At 45.2% G+C, this 24,631-nt stretch overlaps 2 long non-coding RNA genes across 2 annotated transcripts; one reads left to right on the top strand and one right to left on the bottom strand.

Moving 5' to 3' along the window:
* Positions 1–1,318: 1,318 nt before the first annotated feature.
* LOC120398818 lies at positions 1,319–13,611 on the bottom strand. The gene is made up of 2 exons (XR_005594724.1): positions 13,488–13,611; positions 1,319–1,462 (listed from the first exon to the last, which is right to left on the bottom strand). It is a non-coding gene; the product is annotated as an uncharacterized LOC120398818 (long non-coding RNA).
* LOC120398817 lies at positions 13,547–23,193 on the top strand. Its single transcript, XR_005594723.1, has 2 exons — positions 13,547–13,824; positions 22,820–23,193. It is a non-coding gene; the product is annotated as an uncharacterized LOC120398817 (long non-coding RNA).
* The last annotated feature ends 1,438 nt before the right edge of the window (positions 23,194–24,631 follow it).

Below are 24,631 nucleotides of genomic sequence, written 5' to 3'. Positions count from 1 at the left end.
TGTTACAGGGGGTAATAGGAGCCTATATAAGAAAGACTCAAAAATCGGGACTGTCCCTATAAAATTGGGACATCTGGTACCCTAGTTGTGTAGATGTAGAGTATCAAAGTCTGCCTCTGAACCTTGCTGCAGGCAAAGGCTACTTTATTTCACACTTTTGAAAAGGAAACACATTTCCACCTTTACAGCACAACCATCATCTTGCAAAATGTACAAAAGTATTGGAATATGTTCTGCATGTACAGCTGGAAAGTTCAAAAACAGAGCGAAGAAATGGCACACTTATCTTTTGCAGGCTCTATTTCCAAGAACAGTACTCACATGTGCTCACTCTTTTACCCTTTCCCATTTTTTTGCTCTGTATGAGCGTGATCCTCCAAGATGCTGAGCACTTTCTCCAAAGGTGACAGAGGCCTTTTGGCTTCCAGCAGGAGTTGAAGGTGCTGAAAGGTTCCCTCAGCCTTTCAGGGCATACCTCACAAGATTGGGTCCTATGTGAGCAGTCCTACTGCTTCCAACAATACACAGGGACAAAGAGGTCTGGAGAGCACCAACCATTATTTACATTCACCTGAAACCATTCCCAGGACTCACAACCGCCTTCTGCTTTCAATCTTCCTGTGAGACAGACGTGTCTGAAAATGGTGGCTCAGATCATGTCTTCTAGCTCTGCACATGAATCTACTCCCATTCCAGCACTGGAGTGAGCTCAGTTGCCTCCACAGCATCATCCTTGCACTAGACCCTGTGAAGGCCTCTCCATTAGTCTCAAAGTTACACAGGAAAGGGTGATGCCTGGACAGGATGGGGAACAGGTGGGACTGAAGAACCACTGCCTTGGGAAATTCCTTGGGAAGAGCGATACAATCTTGGGAGGTGGGGGCTCTCCTGTGGCATGGTTCGAGAGGGTGGGGCTGCTTTGGGAATGGCCAGGTAGTAATGCAAATGTAATGGAGCTATGCCAGCAGAAAATTAGAGTCCCCACTGGGTGACAAGGTGGTGTGGAGGCTCAGGGGCTTTATGTGGATGATCCAAGATTCATAATGATCCCCCATGTCTACAGTGATCTCAAGGAATCTATCCTACTGACTTCCAAAGGTTGGGGCAGACCTCCTTGCCCCCATGAGTAGGTCTCATTGTGAAGAGTTTCTTATGGAGATTTCTTCCGCAGAACCTCCAATGTGGGTTGTCATGGTCTGGGCCTGTAGCAGACTCAGCACAACTTCCAATCAAGCCCATTTTTTATGACAGAAAAATGCAATCAACATTTCCAGTTTCAACAATAGGAAATACTATGAACGAAAAGAAGTAGAAAATGCATTGTCTCCAAAGAAGCCCTCCTTCCCTTTATTATAGTTTCTTGGAGTAGCACGGCTGATCTTGGTCTGTTTTGTCAACAAGCTGTTTTGGTTGTTATAAGCATAGGGTAGGCTTATATCCTCATAAAGTTGGTCTGTAGGTACTAACAGAACAAGAAGACAAAGTTAAACTTTTAAAAATGTCTTTCTGCACAAAGCAATTACTCTTGCTGACAGCAGGACTGAAATTGACAACCACAGGAACCCATAAAAAGTCAAATGTGGTGCTGCAAAAATGCAGTATAAACTGACTAAATGAGACCACACCTTCCAACAGTGTGTCACCTTCCATTTGTTCAACACTAAAGCATGTATTCAGATCTTGTTCCATATACAGTTGCAAAACACAGAACAAAACTAATGCATCAGAACCCTCTGTCTGTATGCATTTTGAACCTACAATCAAAGTTCCTATGAAGACTTTTCAGTACATTCTTGAAAGGAGTACTGTCAGATAACTTGAGCCTCAAATTTAGGTTCTGTTGGAGGGGAGGGGGAGTTTCAGAAAACCTAATATAAATAGAAATGTCCTCTGGATTGAATTATATATTAATTTCAAAACAAAAAATTGTTTTCAAACATTGCACTGAACTGTTTGTAACCCAAATGTAACAGCTCATGGGAGTCAGAAAGAGAAACTAACCTTCCATGATAGTGAAACTAACAAGTCTCTCTTCTCCGAATGAACCAGAGAAACAAATATATAAAAGATTTGAAGCCACTTAGTTTTTTTTAAATAATTACGTTTTAGTGGTCTAGGGTATTATTAGTAAAATGGCTAATGGAACTGTTTAAAAAATATATGGGGGCAAATTCTGCTTTCAGTTCACTGATGAAACTTAATTGATCCAGAGTTGCCAAACCTCGTGATGAGTGTTTTTATAGACTATCATGAGCTCCTATAGCAGTCTCGCAAACTTTCACTCTTTTTCAAAATAGCCACTATCTTCCATGACTTTCAATGACTCTGAAGCCAGACAGCTGTTTGCTGACCTGGCTACCATTACACTAAAACCTTCCTTGTGGTAAGTACTTTGTTATTGGGTAGGTTTGTGTGGTTAAAAATAGCAAAATCTCAAAAGTACTTATCACTAGCACTGCAACCTTATTTTATTTAGATTATAAGACCCACGAAGAGGCACCTATGTCACAAACTCCATCTTCTAACTTCTTATTCTTGCATCACAACAGAAAAGTCCCAGCCTCTGGCAAGGTGATTCTGCAGTCAGCATGATAGACTCTGAAAACTAAACAGGCAGCTTGTGGTCAGATCATCAAGGCCTCTTCTTCATCTTGCCTTCTCCCAAGGTGCTTTGAGGTTTTTGACCTCTCCTGTCACTACTCAGTAGATGCCAGGAAGTGTTTTCTCATCAGTTATTTTGTGAAATGCCTTTAGTTAAAACAATGAATCAATTTGCAAAATCAAATCAAGAATGTTTTTCATGTGCTGTGTTTTGATTGGACAGCTGTGATCCTTACATTTTAAGAATTCATTGGATGCCTTTGGCATGATTACAGTTTGGTACCATAACTCCTGAAAACTTAAAAATAATTAATACCGTTTCTAAGTAAAGGTGACTCAGTGTGGTGATTTAATTCCAAATTAGAAAAAGAGCACAACAGCTCCCACCCGGAATTTGATAAGGAATCTTGTATATTGTCATGACGACACTGAGCCATAGTTGCTTAGTCTTTCTATGCAGATGTATTAGCTCTGCTACCAAATATAAAATAATAACAAAGTGTCAAAATATAAGAGAATTTATCACAATTATCAAAATTTTCCTGATTTTTTTCATGACATTTTGCCTCATGGGACGCTTGATACTGTTTGTATTAGGGAAATACTTTGAACTCTATGTCCAGTACATCAGATCTTTTAATTATGTTCTTTAGCAATTTAATGCGTAGTTTTATTTCATTTATGTATGTCTTATGGTGATCAAAATAACACACGGGTTATTATTACTGAAGAGCGGTATAGCCTAGGTTATTACTATATAGCCTGATTTTACAGGAACTCTGCTTATAAAATCCCCTTTGAAACAGTGTGAGAGCAAAGAGGTCTCACAGAGGCTTACTGAAAGCTTGCATGTGTAAGGCATGCTTGAAGACAGTCTCTCCTGTTGAAGCTGTTCCACTTTATATAAATACAGGAATAGTCATGGGTCCCAAGGAAGAGTCATTCTCACTCTGTCACCCATTGGTTAGGGCATTTATCTGGGATGGGGGAGGGGGGACACCTGGGTTTCAGTCCCAGTTCCAATGAAGATTTATTCAAAGTGGGACAGCTTCAACAGAAGAGACTGAAATGCATCCCAGAATACCCAATAGTCTGGTGGTTACCAGGTGCTGCTCTAGGCATAGGCAAGCTGGGCAGCTGCCAAGGGTAACAGATTTCTATATAAACGGGTTTATTGCTGAAAATTTCCTCCCTCTCCCACTAGTTCCCTCTGAGGCTCACTTTCATCCCTGAAGCGTCCATTTTGGAGATGCTGTAGGTGGGAGAGGTCTGAGGGGCACAAGCAGCCTGTAGGTAGGGCTAAGTGGGGCTTGAAATCAGAGTCGCCTGCCATCTGCATGCACCGCTCAGCAGCTGGGCAAGCCTGGAGTTTCCAAGGGACCCGACATGGTGCTGTGGGAACATTCCAGCCTAAGTGCAACAGCACCCAGTGAGTCATTCTTCTCCCTGGTCTGTCCCTCCCTGGTGCTACTGAGCAGAACTGGGGCTGGTGCCAGCGAGGGAGGGAGTGAGACAGAGGAGGATGGGATGGTGGAGGAGGGAACCAGACTCATCCAGTGCCAGCTGTGGCTACCAGCACCGCTACACAGCTGCCTGTGCTCCCAGCCTCTTACCCAACCCCCACAACTCCTCCCACAGCTCCCACCCACCTTTCTTCAACCTCCACCAAACTCCCAGCTCCTGTTTAAATCCATCCAATCTCAGATACCCCATCCCCAAATAAACCCCAACCCTTTCCCACCTGTCCAATAAGCCCACATTCAGAGGAGCCTGTCACAGCAAATCTGGGCTGGGGTGGGGAGCTGGGCTCAGACCCAGGGGACAGGAGCCGCTGCTGTTGCATAGGTGGGTGTGCGCACACACACTCTGGAGAGCAGAGTCTGACAGTTTTCTCCAGCCACCTGTGCCTAGGGGGGTATAGAATGGAGTGTGTGGGGCAGCTGTGAGGAGGGACAAGGGGGAAGAGGGGGCAGAGAGGAAGGGTAGGGGGCAGGTGTGAGTAGGGGAAAAGATGGGCGGAGGAGAGGCAGGGCAGGAGTAGGTGTGAGATGGGTAGTGGAGGGGAGAGGGTGGGTGGGGGAGAGGTGAGGGGTAGGTATGAGGTGGGGAGAGGGTGGGTGGGGTAGAAGAGGGATGAGTGGGGGAAAGGAGGGACTCCAGAACTACCAAATTTAGTACTACAACACTGGGAGGCGGCAGCTCTGTGGTCCCAGGAACTGTCACTGGGGCACCATAGGCGGTTTCATTCTGACCTCAGGAAAGTTCCAATAGCCACACGTCACACCATATCAGCAGGTTGTTTGATCTTCATGTTAAATAAAATGCTCTGAGATAAATCTATTCCATTGATGGAACTGAATGGGTTCTGCCTGGTAACTGATTATGTCCCGCTGCTTCCATCTTTTTTGTTGCTATTGGGATGTCAATGCAATTATACATTAATTCTTTTATTCCCAAAGACAATCTAATAAAAGTTTCATATGTATAAGAAATGTGCAGACAAGCCTTGTAAAAGAGTGGTGTCTGTGTGTACAGCCATATTAGAGAAAGGTTGGCTATTTTATACAAGAGAAAGTTAAGACTAATTTCCACAGAGCTCATATTTGGATTTAGGAGCCTCAGGAGGGAGGAACAAGTTACAGTAGCTTTATTGATGTCTTAAAAAACTGATCACATAAATAACTGACCTTCTCCTAACATAGAATACTATGGCTGTTTTTATAAATTCTACATCTTCAGGCAGCTGGACTGTTATTTATCTAATGTGGGGTTTTTTGGATATGGGAATTTTAAAAAATGTTTTAACGTAGCTAATTATGGGCCAGATTCTGCAAAGCACACTTTATTCACTCTGTCATACCCTACTATGGCTCTGACTCAGAAGTCCATCCCTATTCAGTAAGCACTTAAGCACATGCTTATTTCCCATTGACCTGCTTAAGGCTAAGCATGTGGTTAAGTGCTTTGCTGAAGATGGATTTAAGAACATGTTTTAATAATTTGCTGAATTGGAGCTTATGTAGAAAATCTAAGGCAAGTAACGTTGGCAGAATCAAATGCTGAATTATTTGATAATTACTGCGTAGACTGTCGGTCCTTCATCAGTTGAGACTGAGCCGATCACAACACATCTTCCAATCCTCTCTCGCTCTGGCCATCCTTCACTATGCTTGTCCATATCTCCTTGTTAGGAAATCATTCCACCTCTTTGGAGGCTGACCACGTGGCCGTTTCTGTTCTCATGGATACCACTTGGATATAGCTGCGGTCCATCTGTTGTTGCCGAGTCGGGCCACATGTCCTGTCCACCGCATTTTGCTGAGCCTGCTTTCAACAACAACGTCTCACACTCCAGTCTGATCCCTAATTATTTTGTTGGGGATGTGATCGCGGAGCAAAATGCCCCAAAATGTTCGTTCTATCGCCCTCTGTGTGACAGACAGTTGCTGTGCAATCTTTGTCAGTGCCCATGTTTCGCTGCCATATAATATCACTGGAAGCACGGTCGAGTTGAAAAGATTCACACGAGTTGTTTTGCTGATCTTTCCTTGGAGGATGTCCTTGATGTCATTGAATGCACCCCATCCAGCTTTTTTTCTGCATGACAGTTCACCTTTCTGATCGTGGTTCATGTTGACTTCCTGGCCCAAATAAATGTATATAGCAACCTCTTGGATCTGCTCTCCTCCAAGAGTTAATTGGGTTCTTGGCAGAACATCTGATCTCATGTATTTTGTTTTTGACCGATTCATTTTTAATCTGACTTGACTACTTTTCACGTTCGGTTCTTTAAGCATTCTCTCAAGCTGGGCTGTATTTTCGGCTATCAGCACTATATCATCTGCGAACCTGAGATAGTTTAGCCACTCGCTGTTGATATTAATCCCACCTTTCAAGTTTGCTCATCGAAAAACCAATTCAAGGCTCTGAATAATTTTGGTGAAACTGTATCTCCTTGTTTCACACCTTTCTCGATGGGGTTTCGGAGAGGAGTATCAAACAGCGATATGTCCGTGTTGCAGACAGAGTTTGCTTCCTTTAGTAATGTGATATATTTTGCACTTATGCCTTGTTCTGAAAGAGCTTCAAGAACGGCATTAGTCTCTACGCTGTCGAACGCCTTCTCATAGTCCATGAAGGCAATGCACAAAGGGAACTTATATTCTCGCAAAGGCTCTAGTAGTTGGCTTAGAGTGAAGAGGTGGTCTATTGTGCTATAATTCCTTCGAAAGCCAGCCCGCTGTCTAGGCTGCTGTTCATTCAGTTTTTGTGATAGTTGATTTGTTATTATTTTAGTGAACAATTTCTAAATATGCAAAAGCAGGCAGATCGGGTGATAGGCGATCGAGAAAATCTAAAGCACTTTCTTATGCAACAGGATGGTATTGGACTCTTTCCAACTGGATGATATGTTCTGGATTTCCAGGTAATGGCTGAACCTTTGGGCAAGAGCTTTCCAAAGTTCCTGACCTCCCGCCTTAAGCACTTCTGCAGTCAGACCGTCCTTACCTGGAGCCTTCCCCTCTTTCATTTGATGGACTGCATGGTGGGCTTCGCTAATGAGAACCAGGAGTATGTGTTCATCGGTTTGTTAAAGTGATGGCATTGGGACGTCTATATGGGATGCAAACAGCTGGGTATAGAAATCCCTGCAGATTGTCACCATCTCTGTTTGATCGGTTACTGATTCTCCGTCCCTGTTCTTCAAAGCCGATAACGATGACCTGTATAACACCAGTTCCCGTTTGCATTTTTTGAGACTTTTATGATCTTTAGGAGCTTTTTTGGTTAGAAATTTCTCAAAGTCTTCCTTCAACTTCATTCGTATAAGCTTGCAGAGAAGGGAGTACTGAAACCTGTCACTTGAGTACGAGTATTCTATTATAAATGATAAATAGTACTCTATTATAAATGAGAACTATTGTTTGTGGTGTTTATTGTAGCCATGTTGGTCCCAGGATATGAGAGATAAGGTGGATGAGGTAATATTTTTTGTTGCACCAACTTCTGTTGGAGAAAGAGAAGCTAACTCAAAAGTTTGTCTCTTTCACCCACAGAAGTTGGTCCAATAAAAGATATTACCTCACCCATCTTATCTCTCTGAGAATTCTTGGCAGAATTTACTAAGATATTCACCTCTTAGATTATTACAAGGAAGCATGTGAACAGTTTATATGCACACATTTTAAATCCTCTTTTATGGCCGTATTGAAAGTTGCATTGTATAGAGCATCATGTTTCTCCAGAATCAATTACACTAGAATCAATGTTGGGAGTGTGTGGCTCATGATAATTATCGAGCTGTGCTTCATGACCTTTCTTAGTATTATCCATTGACTCCTTCTACCATTCAGCTCTTTTGACTCACAAATCACTTATTCACTAGAGATGTCGATAACCATTCCATTTCACTGTCTGGGTTTCCAGTTTAAAAAAAATAATCAAAACAACCCCCTTAAAATTGACAGTTGTGCTTACCATCCCCATGATCCTGGGCACAGTGAGAGCAAAACCTTCTTATTCTGGTCTAAGGTATTTTTACATCCATTTTGCACCGATGGATATGTTGACAAAAGGTTCAAGTGAGTGACAAGTCAGGAGGACCCTCATGTTTTTCAAGTAGAAATTATTTATAAAGTTATTTTTTCTTGGTTTATGTTCAGACTTTTAAAATTTCTGCAAAACTGATCACTTGCAAAAATAAAAACAGATGCAGTATTAACTCTTTTTACAGAGGCTATGCACAAACAATGGAATGGAAACAATTTACCATCACAGGCCTGGTCTACACTAGGCGTTTAAATCGGTTTTAGGAGCGTAAAACCGATTTAACGCCACAACCGTCCACACTAGGAGGCACCTTATATCGATTTTAATGGCTCTTTAAATCAGTTTCTGTACTCCTGCCCGACGAGAGGAGTAGCGCTAATATCGGTATTAACATATCGGAATAGGGTTAGTGTGGCCGCAATCGACGGTATTGGCCTCCGGGAGCTATCCCACAGTGCACCACTGACCGCTCTGGACAGCATTCTCAACTCGGATGCACTGGCCAGGTAGACAGGAAAAGCCCCGCGAACTTTTGAAATTCATTTCCTGCTTCGACAGTGTGGCGAGCTCATCATCACAGGTGACCACGCACAGCTCATCAGCACAGTTAACAATGCTGTCTCCTGAGAATCGAAAAAGAGCCCCAGCATGGACCGCTCAGGAGGTAATGGATCTGATCGCTATATGGGGAGATGATTCAGTGCTAACAGAACTGCGTTCCAAAAGACGAAATGAAAAAGTATTTGAAAGAATTTCTAAGGCGATGACGGATAAAGGCCACAGCAGGGACTCCGTGCAGTGCAGAGTGAAAGTTAAGGAGCTCAGACAAGCCTACCAGAAAACCAAAGAAGCAAACGGAAGGTCCGGGGCAGGTCGAAAAACATGCCGCTTCTATGCTGAGCTGCACGCAATTTTAGGGGGCTGCGCCACAAGTACCCCACCCCTGACCGTGGATTCCGAGGTGGGGTTGTAATCTCTGCCATGTCTGATGATTATGCAGACGGTGAAGATGAAGAGGAAGAAGAAGAGGAAGACCTCGCAGAGAGCACACAGCACTCCGTGAACCCCAGCAGCCAGGAGCTTTTTATCACCCTGACGGAATTACCCTGCTCCCAGCCCTCACAAGCAACTATTCCAGAGAATGACGCCCTGGAAGGGAGCTCTGGTGAGTGTACCTTTGCAAATAGCAAACAGTGTTTTTTAAGCAAGCCTTTTTTAATGATTGATTTGCCCAGAGGACTTGGGATGCATTCGCAGACAGTATAGTTACTTAGAAAAGTTTGTTAACATGTCCGGTGATTGAGAGGAAATCCTCCAGGGACATCTCGATGAAGCGCTCCTGTAGGTACTCCAGAAGCCTTTGCAGAAGGTTTCTGGGCAAGGCATCCTTGTTCCGCCCACCATGGTAGGACACTTTACCATGCCATGCATGTAGCAAGTAATCAGGTATCATTGCGTGGCAAAGCATCGCAGCGTATGGTCCCGGTGACTGCTGGCATTCAAGAAGCATCCGCTCTTTATCTTGTTCTGTTATCCTCAGCAAAGTGATATCGTTCAGGATAACCTGGTTAAAAATCAGGAATTTAAGTAAGGGGGGTGGCCATTTTTCTACTGGTTTCGTGGAATGCAGCAGCTTAAAAAAGACACTTTCCTGCACGTAGCGAAGCGGGGAGGAGGAGGAGTGAAATGCCGATGATCTTTTCTGTTTGGTCACCGGTGGGTGGGGAGGGGAAGGTTGTTGATTAGCAGGAGCTAGCGTGGTATTAGCCATGCGTTGGGGGGGAGGGTAAATCACTGAGACAGTGGCTTACCATGGCCGCATGCAAGCTGAATTCTGATGCCTGGACCTGATGTGTCTGTGAGATCTGTAAACCCAGAGCTGCAAGCGGTCACTATTAAGATGAAAAATGCGACCTTGTAGGGAAATCACATGTGCTAGGTGAATAGTGATGTTCACTGTGAAACAGTATAACCATTGTTCTGTAAAATGTATCTTTCTAAATATTTATCTCCCTCATGCAGCTGCAAATTTTTCAAGCGTCCCTCCTCCATCCCAAAGGCTAGCACAGATAAGGCGGAGGAAAAAGAAGACGCGAGATGAGATGTTCTCGGATATTATGGAAGTTACACGCAATGAAAGAGCTCATCTGAATGAGTGGAAGGACGTGGTTTCAAATTACAGGAAAGAGGCCAGTGAACGTGAGGACAGGAGGGACAACCGAGATGAGAGGTGGCGACAGGAAGACCGGCAGGAAAATCAGTGGTGGCGGCAGGAAGATCAGCGGTGGTGGGATGCAACTCTGGGGCTGCTGCGTGATCAAACTGACATGCTCCGGCGTCTTGTGGAGCTTCAGGAACGGCAGCAGGATCACAGAGTGCCACTGCAGCCCCTGTATAACCACCCTCCCCCCTTATCATGTTCCTTAGCCTCCTCACCCAGACGTGTAAGAACGCGTGGGGGGAGGCTCCGTGCACCCGCCCACTCCACCCCCGTGGACAGCCCAACCAGAAGGATGCCGTTACTCTGAATTTTTTTTTAATGGCCTTCTCCATCCCTCCTGTCCTCCTCCCACAGCACACCCTGACTTCTCTCCCTCTTTTGATAATGAATCAATAACGAATTCATGCTTTTTAAATATAAGTGACTTGATTTGCATAAGTAAGCGGTACTCGAAGGGGGAGGGGGAGTTGCTTACAGGGACTGAGTCAATCAAGGGGGTTGGGTGTTCATCAACAAACACAGCAGTCACACTGTACCCAGGCCATTGATGAAGCTCGTTTTCAAAGCTTCTCTGATGCGCACCGCTTCCTGGTGTGCTCTTCTAATCTCCCTGGTGTCTGGCTGCGCGTAATCAGCAGCCAGGTGATTTGCCTCAGCCTCCCACCCCGCCATAAAGGTCTCCCCCTTACTCTCACAGAGATTATGGAGAATACAGCAAGCAGCAATAACATAGGGGACATTGGTTTGGCTGAGGTCTGAGCGAGTCAGTAATGTGCGCCAGCGAGCCTTTAAACGGCCAAATGCACATTCCACCACCATTCTGCACTTGCTCAGCCTGTAATTGAACAGATCCTGACCACTGTCCAGGCTGCCTGTGTATGGCTTCATGAGCCATGGCATCAAGGGGTAGGCTGGGTCCCCCAGGATAACGACCGGCATTTCAACATCCCCAACTGTTATTTTTTGGTCTGGGAAGTAAGTCCCTTGCTGCAGCTGTTTAAACAGAGTACTGCTTCTGAAGACGCGAGCGTCATGAACCCTCCCTGGCCATCCCACGTGGATGTTTGTGAAACGTCCCTTGTGATCCACCAGTGCTTGCAGCACCATTGAAAAGTACCCCTTCCGGTTTACGTACTGGGTGCCCTGGTGCTGCGGTGCCAAGATAGGGATATGGGTTCCATCTATCGCCCCCCCACAGTTAGGGAATCCCATTGCAGCAAAGCCATCCACTATGGCCTGCACGTTTCCCAGAGTCACAACCTTTTGTAGCAGCAGCTTAGTGATTGCTTTGGCTACTTGCATCACAGCAGCCCCCACAGTAGATTTTCCAACTCCAAATTGATTCCCGACTGACCGGTAGCTGTCTGGCGTTGCAAGCTTCCACAGGGCTATCGCCACTCGCTTCTCTACTGTGAGGGCTGCTCTCATCTTGGTATTATGGCGTTTCAGGGCAGGGGCAAGCAAGTCACAAAGTTCCATGAAAGTGCCCTTACGCATGCGAAAGTTTCGCAGCCACTGGAAATCGTCCCACACCTGCAACACAATGCGGTCCCACCAGTCAGTGCTTGTTTCCGGGCCCAAAATCGGCGTTCAATGGATAGAATCTGCCCCATTACCATCAGGATCTCCAAAGCGCAGGGGCCCGCGGTTTGAGAGAATTCTGTGTCCACGTCCTCATCACTGTCATCGCCGGCGCTGCCGTATCCGCCTCTTACTCGCCTCGGTTCGAAGGTCCTGGTTCAGCATATACTGCACGAGAGTGCGCGAGGTGTTTAAAACATCCACGATTGCGGTATGGAGCTGAGCAGGGTCCATGCTTGCTGTGCTATGGCGTCTGCACGGTTCACCAAGCAAAGCAAAAAAGGCGTGAAACGGTTGTCTGCCGCTGTCAGGGAGGGAGGGAGGGGTGAGGCTGTACCCAGAACCACCCGCGACAATGATTTTTGCCCCATCAGGCACTGGGATCTCAACCCGGAAATGCCAAGGGGCGGGGGAGGCTGCGGGAACTATGGGATAGCTTCGGGATAGCTACCCACAGTGCAACGCTCCAGAAATCGACGCTAGCCTCGGACCATGGACGCACACCACCGATTTAATGTGTTTAGTGTGGCCGCGCGCACTCGATTTTATAAAATCTGTTTTACAAAACCGGTTTATGCAAATTCGGAATAGTCCCGTAGTGTAGACGTACCCTCAGAGTTAAATATTTACCTATATCAGCTTCCTCTTGATTGATGAGTGTGAGTCTGAATTAGCCTTTAGATTGGCTAATGGTAGAACCTCTTGGAATCCAGTTGAGATGATTCATATTATTATTATTAACTTATTAAAACTTCCATGCTGCTTATTTCTTTATGTAGCTACATCCATATCACAAAATGTCGATCCTGATCCAAATCCAACTGAAGTTAGTGGAGTCTTTCCATTGACTTCAGTGAACTTTGAATCAGGCCCATTGTTCTTAACCATTTATATTATGGTAACACCTTGAGGCCCCAGTCTCAGCTGGGCATTGTGCTAGTTACAAACTAGTACAAACACATAGTTGGAGGCAGTCCTTCCCCTGAAGACCTTACCTTATAAATAGACAAGAGGTGGGAGGGGAAACAGAGGCACAGAGAGGTTGTAGCCTGATCTATAGATTCTGAATAAAAATCCCCAGTTATCACTTTGAGGGTTGACTGGTTCTTGTCCCAAGATCAGGCCCAGTATGATTAAAATTATTATATCGTTGGGAACCCTGACGTGCACAGGTGCAACACTCACACTATAGGAACTCTTTTATATTTACAAATAAATAATTTATATTACATCTAGCAAAGTCCCACACACTCCAACTCAGTAAGATAGAGATAATACAGATACTACATCTGAACATCCATACTCACACCATCCCTTCCAGAACAACCTGAAATGTTAGCCATTATCTTCCTCATCACCATCACCTTCCTCATCGTCACCAGTGGTCATCATTCTGGCCCCTCCCAAGGGCTATATCTCTCCTCCTACTGCCCTGGGATGCCACTTTTATTATATGTTATACTGACGTTACCATGCCTAATGCATATTCAATAGAGGTTTCTCCCTCTTCCTTATTTGTATTTCCTCCCCTTACCAATGTTAAGGTGTCCATTTTCTATAGGTTAGTGTATTTATGATTTCACCTCATTATCATATACGTCAATTTGTTGCCATGGCACTCTTGAGGTCGGATGTTCCGTCCAAAACCTTCCAGAAGCTGGTGTCAGTTCATGTTCTGTGGTTGGCTGATGTCATTATGGCCAAAATCCCCCTACATTCTACTTACAGGTCCCCAAAACAAGTTCATAGGCCTCAAGCCTCATGCTAACTGCTGAAGCCAATGCCTTACAGGATACAAGCCTGTAGGTTCATTGCATTACTGCTGAATATAATAAAGCCGAATATAATGCAAAGCAGTGAATATAATAGAGGTAAGCTGACCCACTGGAGCACGCTGCCTTTCATTAGAGCAGGCTGATTGACTGGTCAGGTTTGTAAGGTCAGTAGTAATAAGATTTGGTTTGATAAGAGAACTAGCATATTTTAGGAAATCATTATCTCATGGCATTGTAACTAATTGTGATACTGCTATCTGGAATGTTTACCCATATTGAATATCTATTAGAGGTTTTTTTGTTTTTTTTTTTATGATCCAGTTTTTAGTTACAATAGAAGTCTTCATGTGAGAGTCGAGTGTGTCCTCAGGTCAGGATCTTCCTTAGTTATTGACAATAATGCAAGAATTTCTCATCAATCTGACTCTTCTGGCTAATAAAGTTACTTTGCTCTCCTGCTACTTTTATTCTCCTGGTCATTGCAAACGCAATTTGATCTCTCAGAGAAGAAATGCACTGGCATTTAGATTGTATCAAATGGAAATAAAGTGCTAGGTCTCTGATTTTATTTTATGTCATGTCTTTAATTCTTTTATGCTCCATTGTTCTGTTGAGTCACTGTTATGCAGTTCACATGACTGTCTATTGTCTCTTTTTGAAAAGCTTTTTTGTATTATAATTAGTGACCACCTTCTAGAGCTGAGTTTTTATTTTGAATATTTTATTCAGTTGGGTATTCCATTAACCAAGAGAGGCGTGACGCTGGCAGACAAGGTGCCAGCACATATGAAGGTCCCTAGGCCTCACTGAACACTGTCAAATGCATAATTGGAAACCAGTACAGCTTAGCTGTGTGTTAGCATTACCAAAATAGATATGAGAGTTATAACAATGTGGTCAGTGTTTAGATTTAAGGAATGCTTGTAGGATGCTGCATATTTTATTTATTTATATACAGAGATATATAGCTATAGATATATATAGTGTGTGTGTATGTATATATACAGTAAACGATATATATTAGTTATATACTGTAAAAGCTCTGTTATCTGGCGTGTTAGGGGGAATTGCTGAGGGTGGGGGTGGGGTTGCCAGTTAATCAAAAATTCTGGTTAACTTCAGGATCTGGCAGTGCCTCAGGGTCATCAACATCAATTTATCATTGTAGATGTAGAAGATGTCAGAGATTGGGCTGAATCTGTACTGACCCGATGACACACTCTGGAAGCTGCTTTTTTTAATAAATCCCTTACATCAGCTTGCTTACTTGTCTTCTGCCTCTTTTGCATAAATGTAGAGTGCAGAAAGTGCAATTGCATAACCTCCTGGGCCGTATACTAGTCAGGGCCGCCCAGAGGATTCCGGGGGCCCGGGGTCTTCGGCGGCGGGGGGCCCTTCTGTTCCGGGACCCGCCGCCGAAGTGCCCCGAAGACCCGTGGCGGGAGCCCCCCCGCCGCCGAATTACCGCCGAAGCGGGACCCGCCGCCGACGTGCAGCCCGGTCTTCGGCGGTAATTCGGTGGCGGGGGTCCCCCCCGCCGCGGGTCTTCGGGGCACTTCGACGGTGGGTCCCAGAACGGAAGGGCCCCCCGCCTCCGAATTACCGCCGAAGACCGGGCTGCATGTCAGCGGCGGGTCCCGCTTCGGCGGTAATTCACCAGTGGGGGGGTCCTTCCGCCCCGGAGCAGAAGGACCCCCCGCCGGCGGAGACCGGGAGCGAAGAAGCTCCTGTGCCCTCTTGCCCCGCCCCCTCTAGGTGGCCCTGACCCTATCCACCCCCCCCAGAACACCCACAATCCAAACCCCCCCATTCCCTGCCCCCTCCCCCAACCTCTGCCCTGACTGTCTCCAGGGCTCCCTGCCCTTTAGCCAACCCCCCCGGCCCCAGCCTCTTACCCCCGGCTCCCTCCTCACACGCAGCCTCAGTGCCTCGGCTGAACAGCCGCAGCGTGTCTCCAGCAGGGCCTGAGCTCAGAGCCGCGTGGTGAGGGGGCGGGGCTGGGAGCTCCGGGCCCAGCGGAGGGAGCTGAGCTCAGGCCGAAGCTCCCAGCCCTGCCCCCTCCCCACACGGCTCGGGGCGGGGCTCAGGGGCCCCGGCTGAGACACGCCGCTTGATGTGCTAAGGCTCCAGGAGAGGGGCGGAGGCGGGAGCCTCCGCTGTTCTCTTGGGGGCCCCTGCGGGGCCCGGGGCAAATTGCCCCCTTTGCCCCCCCTCTGGGCGGCCCTGATACTAGTCCTGGTTACTAGACTGAAGATTTGTATTGGGAGATATCAGAAATGTCAGTTGTTAAAGCTTTCCAGTTGATAAAGTGCTGGATAACACAGCTTTTACTCTGTGTGTGTGTGTGTGCGTGTGTGTATATGTGTATGTGTATATGTGTATGTGTGTATATATAGATATATATAAAATATGCATCTGGTGTACATTAGATGTATAGGGCCAAGGAATCAATTCTGAAGCACTTAAAGGAGAGGAAAGTGATGAGGAACAGTCAGATTCCCCAAGGGTAAGTCATGCCTGACTAACCTAATTGCCTTCTATGACGAAATAACTGGCTCTGTGGATGAGGGGAAAGCAGTGGATTTGTTATTCCTTGACTTTAGCAAAGCTTTTGACACGGTCTCCCACAGTATTCTTGCTGGCAGGTTAAAGAAGTATGGGCTGGATGAGTGGACTATAAGGTGGACAGAAAGCTGGCTAGATCATCAGGCTCAACGAGTAGTGATCAATAGCTCCATGCCTTGTTGGCAGCCGGTATCAAGCAGAGTGCCCCAAGGGTCAGTCCTGGGGCTGGTTTTGTTCAATATCTTCATTAATGATCTGGAGGATGACGTGGATTGTACCCTCTGCAAGTTTGCAGATGACACTAAACTGGGAGGAGTGGTAGATAGGCTGGAGGGTAGGGATAGGATATAGAGGGACCTAGACAAATTAGAGGATTGGGTCAAAAGAAACCTGATGAGGTTGAACAAGGACAAGTGCAGAGTCCTGAACTTAGGATGGAAGAATCCCATTCACTGTTGCAGACTAGGGACCAAATGGCTAGGAAGCAGTTCTGCAGAAAAGGACCTAGGGGTTACAGTGGACGAGAAGCTGGATATGAGTTAATCGTGTGCCCTTGTTGCCAAGAAGGCTAATGGCATTTTGGGCTATATAAGTAGGGGCATTGCCAGCAGATCAAGGTATGTGATCATTCCCCTCTATTCGACACAGGTGAGGGCTCATCTGGAGTACTGTGTCCAGTTTTGGGCCCCACACTAGAGGAAGGATGTGGAGAAATTGGAAAGAGTCCAGCGTAGAGCAACAAAAATGACGGGGGTGGGGGTTGGTGGGATGGATCACATGATTTATGAGGAGAGGCTGAGTGAACTGGGATTGTTTAGTCTACAGAAGAGAAGAATGAGGGGGGATTTGATAACTGCTTTCAACTACCTGAAAGGGGGGTTCCAAAGAGGATGGATCTAGACTGTTCTCAGTGGTACCAGATGACAGAACAAGGAGTAGTGGTCTCAAGTTTCAGAAGGGGAGGTTTAGGTTTGATATTAGGAAAAACTTCTTCACTAGGAGGGTGGTGAAGCACTGGAATGGGTTACCTAAGGAGGTGGTGGAATCTCCTTCCTTAGAGGTTTTTAAGGTTAGGGTTGACAAAGCCCTGGCTGGGATGATTTAGTTGGGGATTGGTCCTGCTTTGAGCAGGGAGTTGGACTAGATGACCTCCTGAGCTCCCTTCCAACCCTGATATTCTATGATTCTATGAAGTACTCTGTGGGATGCTGAACCTAAATTCCATTCTAAGATTATGTTGTAACAGACAGGAAATTCTGCAGCAACTTAAATGAAAAATTGGATCACAAAATGGAAATAGTTGAAGAAAGTGAAAGAATTGGAGAATAACTGGAAATATACTTGTGTACAGTGTTCATTGAACAATCTGGAATTGACAATCATAAAATAATTAAAGTATGTTTGGAAATAATTAGCAAAAAGAAAAATTCCAGATTCATCAACTCAGTTACTCTATGAATAGATCACCCAGCTCTACTTAAGATACATTACTGTATTCTTTCTATAAAGGTTGTTCATTCTCCTCACATTGAAGATGGTTATTTTAACAGTCATTCCTGGCTATGAGCAGATTGTATGTTGTAAATACAGTCAAATTAGTACTGAGTGAGTGAGTCAGAAAAATCTACCTGGAGAGAGAAGGAGAGTATGATATAATTACTACTATGGAGGATGGGAAGTGGCTGTATCAATAATATTTATGTTATATTAATGAAAGCTAGTGCCTAGAAAACTAAATTAAGCAGCTATTCAGTAGTCATAAAAACTAACAAACTCATAAGGGAAAACAGAAGCAAGAGCTTCTGCAATAAACATGAGAATAAAGTAGGGACATTTAGGTTGTACTATCTTCTCCAATACAGTTAAAAAATGAGGCTATACTAAATTGGGTCTTAAAATCTAAACAAATATGCTGAATTTGTTGGAAATGAACAACACCCTCCCCCAAAAGAATAATTAGAATAATTAGAAAAAGAATATTAGCAGCTACTATTTACTGAGGGAAAGAGACTGTGTGACCTGTGATATGCACGGTATAGGGAAGATAGACTCATAGAGGTGAATTTCCCTGTTGGCCAGAAGGCCAGCCCAAAGTTTGATGCACCACTTAAATCCTATGTAAACACTCAAAACCTCAGTTCAGGTGTAGGAAAAACAGGCTGTGCAAAATGTGTGCTTTACTATGTAGCTGTCAATTGCATGAAGATGCACAAACTTCTATAGGGCAAACATTTCAAAGGTGCCTCTGTCCTATTTTCAAAAGTGACTTGGCACTTAGAAGCTAACCCCAGTTGGTTACAAAAATGTCTAACTCGCTTTTGAAAATGGATCTTAGGCTCCTAAATTATATTCCTACATGACACAGCTCATCTAGGTCTCTATCTCCAGTGCCTATTGTCTGTACCCTGTAATGCTTTTTTTCTTCTAAGATCCTAGAGTATGTTCAGGGGTGCAATTTCCATTGCTGCCTTTGAGAGTCTGTCTGATATTATGGGCTAGGTTAGCTCTTCCTGGTGCAAGGAGATACAAATTATCCTTCAGTGGGCCAGCTTTGTCTGTTGTGTATCAGAGTGATTCATTTGAGGGCATATAGGTGGCTGCCCTTTTCCCAGTAGGGTCACCCTTCCTTGGGTAGGTAGCTTAAATCCCAATATGGGGTTCGGGCAAAGCCTCACTAGCTAAAGCTTCCATGGGATGTGTAAAATCAGTGCATTCCTGGCTGCTTTGACCACACTTCCTCTTCTGCCACCAGTATAGGGCAACGTTGTCTGAGAAGGAAGCGTGGTTGCACAGGTATTACTGGGAAAAAAGATTTTTCATACAACTCACAGTCAAGAGATCTATGATTCTGGAAAAGGCTCCAAATCTCAAAGGAATGTGAGAGGGCCACATTCACAGCCCTGGGACATAAGTAGACATAGCTGCACTGAAGTCCCTGAAACTCACAGGTTTATATGAGAGCTGAATTTGGCCCAAAGTATCAACATATCACCAGTTTCTCTAGGCGGGAAAAATAGTCCACTCTAAATTACTGAAGACTCTTCTAGACAGATAAACCTCATCTTCCCCTTCTGCCACCACACATTTTGAGCTAACAATGACTATCCTACTTCCATTATTCCATTAAAATGATGCTGGAGATTAAAGGAATGCTGCTAAGTAGAATCAGCCCCTAGATCAGGAGTGGCCAAATTTACTGACTCTCTGAGCCACATACGACAATCTTCAGAAGTTTGAGAGCTGGGGCACATCTGCCAGGGCTCAGGGCATCAGCCCCATGGGAAGCACCTGCCAGGGCTTGGGGCTTCAGTCCTGCTCCTGCTGAATCCCCAAGCCTTGGCAGGCACATCCCATGGGGTTGAAGCCCCAAGACTCACCTCCCTGCTGGGCAGAAGCCCTTACTGCACCATCACTTTGGCAGAGGTCTCAAGCTCCCCGCTCCAGTATAGATGGTTGGAGAATGGGGGGAGACGGTGGGGAGTGGCTCCGCAAGCTGCACTTTAGCTGTAAAAGAGACGTATGTGGCTCGCAAGCCATGGTTTGGCCACCCCTGCCTTAGATGTTACAGACCTTTAATACTTCAACTTTTATTAGCTGATGTACACTTGCTTAGACTCATGTCTTTGGTTTAAAAACTTATCAGATCCAGCTCTGAAAATTTTTTAAACAAATCAATCACAGCCTTTAATGTAAGTTCTTTACATTAAACTAAGTACAGTATGTAGATTGTATGAGAAGCAATGGTGTTTCTTGACAGACTTGCATCCTAGGCTAACCCTCTTGTAGCTTGTACAGGGGAACCACAAAACTCATCACTCTGGTAAAGATCCACTTGGATTCCCAGTTTCAGACCTACACACTACCAGACAGAATCAAGTCACTTTCCATACACAAAGAATGAAATCCTGGCCCCATTGAAGTCAATAGGAATTTTGTCATTGTCTTCACTGGGGGAAAGACTGCATGCAGACTTTTTCACAAGGCTAAGAGAAGGTGGCATTAATGTGTCACATGGAACCTTGCTGTCACAGGTCAGAGTAATAGCAAGTTCATATTCTCAGTTACAACAATGTATTTCAGTCCATCTGATAGCTGTATTATAAGGATGGGATAGCAAGGCATTTAGATAGCTTGTTAACTTGGTCCCAATATCCAGGACACCAGACATCTGCCCAAATTCCTACCAGTGACAGAGGAAATGAAATAGTGTTTGACTGGTAATATTCTGTAGCACAGTCGTGTTCATTTCTCCCACTGACACTTTCACAGCAAGAAGTTACCAAGCTTTGCTCATTTGAGCTGCCTCCTCAAAAGTTAATTAAAATTAATTCAAAAGCTTCTCTAGGTCTCTGTACAGTTGGTTGGTTGCTGGAGTGTTTAAGATTGATCTTCAGCTGGATTAAGTCCTCAAGCCAACTTGAAATTTTGGGTGAGAGTTAGATCACTGTCATTGTCAGGTGTAATACTGGGCTGCTTTTGGATGACAAAAGGTCAGATATCCAACTGAGGAGCACAGTATAAATGCATAGACAATACAGTCAGATCCTCAGCTGCTTTAAATTAGTATGGATAAATTTTTCAACAGTGCCTAAGTAGCAACCATGTGATAGGCCTGAACAGACACTGGCTTGCAGCCAACCCTTGACATCACTCCTCTTGAAACTACCTAACCATCTATGTCTGAGTGAGATCCTTGAACCTGAGGAGGGGCCCGGCCCGACCTGATAGCCAGGCTGCGATGGGAGATTGGGTCAGGAGGCGCACACAGGCACACATCTCCATGAGGTAACAGGGAAATGCCACTCTTGAACAGATGAATAAAAAATGCAGCACAGGACCAAAGTGGCCAGCACTGCAATGCTAATTAGCCTCAATGGGAGTGAGGGAGCAGACAGAGGGTACCCATGGGGCAGCATAGGGGCAATTTTAGTGACCCAGAAATCCAGGCCCTCATTGAATTTCTGCACCCCATGCCAACATTTTAACAGGGGTAAGCCTCAGAAATGAGCATGGCTGCTAGGGCCATCCTTTAGGGGGAGGTCAGGGACTGGGCCCATGCCCTGGGAGGGAAGGGGGGAGGAATCCAGGACCTGCCAAGGAAGCAGGCAAAGACAAGCTTTAACCCTAACCCACACCAGAAGTTTGAGCAGTAGGACAGATGCAAGAGGACATGGCAATGCATGGAATAGACATGTGTGCTTTATAGATCACAGATCACACTAGCCACGTTGTACAACCACAGAGTCCACTTTCACTTGCCTCACTCTCCAGACAGGGCTGACAGCCCCAAGGCAGCACCATGATTCTGTTTCTCATTAATCCTGGAACACCCACCCTCCACCCCAGTCCAACACTCCCCATCCAACCTTCCCACTCCCTGACCCAAAACAGCAGGTGAAGAAAGCCATCAGTCACTCCAGCATGGGCCTTCAGGTTGGATACTGTAGGGTGTCTGGTAGAGGTCCACACCACTGAATGAAAGCATGTACACAGTCTACTGGTTTCTGTTTCTATGCAGCATGTCGCCAGGTCACCCTCCCCACCTTCCCGCCCCCCCTCCAGTAGCAGTGATTTGGAGCACCCAGGATGTCACTGACCTCATTCAGTGATCACCTTCTCCACTTCACCTCAAACCCTGTTGACTTCACCTTCATCTTTGTCTGCACGCCCTCAAGGAACCCTGACCATGTGTCCTGGAAACTCATCCTCAACACCAGCACCATCTAGCACATCCCCTGAACATTCTCTTCCTCTGCTTATTCCCTTGCAAGCCTGCCTTCTACCAGCCCCCTCTGATGTTCTCCCCATCTGCAGCCTTCCTTGGATCTGGTAAATTCACCACAAGCAGGGGGTCCTGGAGACAGCTCACCCCATTAACTCAGTACAATGTCAGGATCAAGACCTGTCCCATCCCAAGCTCCTGATGAGCCTGGGAAGCCATTGAGTCTGCACCTGGTCCCAGGTCTGGGTAGAAGAGGGGGTCCTTCCCCGGTTCAGCAAGACTGTTTTTGCCTCCTTGTCAAAAAGAACAAGGCTGTGGTGTGGGAACTAGCGGTGTTCAGAAGAGTATATACAAGAGGCCTTGAAGGGGGCCCAACCCTGTTTAGTGGGTGATGCAATCAAGGCTCAATTATTAAATCAGGCTATGGCTGGAAAACCATAAGTGACTAAACAATCAACACCTCTTAAAGTTTTAAAAACCATTAACAAGAAAACAGGGATTTACCCTGCCTATGATTAAAAAGAAAAGTGTTTCATTACAACAGAGAGGAGGGAGAGGTTCTCTAGATCCTTTCACTGAGGCAACATCTTGTGAGCAGGGATGTTTTTATGGAAAAATTGGTTCCTGTGAAGCCAGCTAGCTCTGCAAAAAACTGAACTTTTGAGGGACTATGTTATTAGATAGGAAAGGTGACTACTACTAAGTGTAGGTCCAGCTTTGCATTTTATGATTTCGTTTTGTATAGTAACTATTTTGTTTGCATTACTCTCTTTCTTAACTGTACATTCTTTTGTTTTATAACAGGTGAGATTATACAGGAGTGGGGGGTTTAAGGTAAAACAAGTCAAGTGGAGTACACTGCACCTTGGGGCTTGCACAGACTCTTCTTCCCATGGGTGATACAATCCAATATCTTCTGTCTACTCCGTGGTGGAGTGCATCTGGAGCATGTAGCACTGCTACATGCATGAGAACTCAGATATTAGGAAGGGGATAGAAGAGCAGCTAACCGTGTAATCATGACAGGCTCCTAAATCTCGTAGGTGCTTTTGAAAATGTTACTTTGTAGCAATTTCGCACTTAATGGATGTACATCTGTTTATACCCACTGATGAGCTGATCCATAGTTTTAATATCTTTGTTTAATTGTGGTGAATATAAAGAGGTTTTTGCAGGTTTGAAAGTGGTATCCTTCTGTTCAAGAATGTTTACTTTGTCTTTTTTCCCCATTAAATTATCTGATCTATAATTATGTGCTGAAAAGATACTATAGCAAAGTGCTACTGTAAAGGGTTTTCCTTCATGTTTCAAATAAAGGCCAAAGACACTTGGCTATTGTTGTTGAGGACACTTGGTGATGAGCAATGGCAAGGGGAAAAAGGAAGCAAGAGAAGAGGCTTCTGTGTGTCAATAGCTGTAATCCATCTTCTATGCCAGTGGTTCTCCAACTTTTTTTTTTTCCCCACGGACCACTTGAAAATTGCCGATAGTTTTAGTGGACCACTTAATGATCTTTCTAATGCGATGGATGTGCCTCTCTCCCTCCCCACTGCAGCCCCCGAGCTGAGGCTGGGAAGGAGTGGGGTATCTTCCCCGCCACAGAGCTGAGGCTGGGAAGGAGGGCCATCTCTCCCTGGCAGCCGCAGCCGTAGAGCTGGGGAAAGTCGCCTCTTTCTCTGGCCGCCGCAGCCTTGCATGTCCCAAATTCCCCCCACCCCCTCTTCTCACCCCACTACACCCTCCCACCTACCCTCTCTCCCCCCCAAGGACACCACCTCACCTTACATGTGCATCTTCTCTAGGGTCCAGGCACTTAATTAGTGGAGCCATGTCTGCGCAGCTTCACTCATTAGGTGGGTGGCCCTTCATTCTCTTGTGTGCAGTCGCCCAGGCACGCACTTTAGCGGGAACTATCCGCGGACCACCTGAATGGAGCTTGCGGACCACAGTTTGAGAACCTCTGTTCTACACTGTAGCAAAGGGCTAGAAACATGAGCGGTACTGCAAAAACTTCATATCAGTCCAGCCAGCTGGTTATTCAGGAAGGAAACAGTTGAAACCTGGCTGTAGACCACACTAGCAAGAAGAGGCCTTCCTTACATTTTCTTTTACATGAATTTTAGGCTCAGACTAGCCTAGTTAACTTTCAGTGCCAGATTTTTAAAGTAGCCTCAACCTGGTTTCTAATTTTACAGACATCTAAAATGATTGCTGTTGCATCTGATTGCAGGATGGCTTTAGAGGCTGGATTGTGTTTCCTTTGAAAATGTGACCCACTATAAGTGATTAGGGAATATGCTTATCGATAACCCAATCAGAGAGAGGTTACTACAAAAAACAATCATTAACATGACGTAATAAAATTACTAATCCGACAAGAGAGAATATTTGCATATGAAAACTTTCAGATAGTCCTGGAACATGCTTTGCAATAACAGTTGGTGCAAGTGCCACAGCTGAAATGATGAGGGATTATAAGAAGTAAAATGAAATCAGTATGTAAACACAAAAAACCAAAGAAGTGAATTATTTTGGCTATAAAATGTTGCCAATGGAAACAGCAGACAAAACAGAAGCCAGCATCTTAAAACTTAAAAGCAACAGAGATATTCACAC

This window comes from Mauremys reevesii, linkage group 2, assembly GCF_016161935.1.
Source record: "Mauremys reevesii isolate NIE-2019 linkage group 2, ASM1616193v1, whole genome shotgun sequence".
Classification (NCBI taxonomy): Eukaryota; Metazoa; Chordata; order Testudines; family Geoemydidae; genus Mauremys; species Mauremys reevesii.
This window is presented reverse-complemented; position numbering and strand designations above follow the sequence as displayed.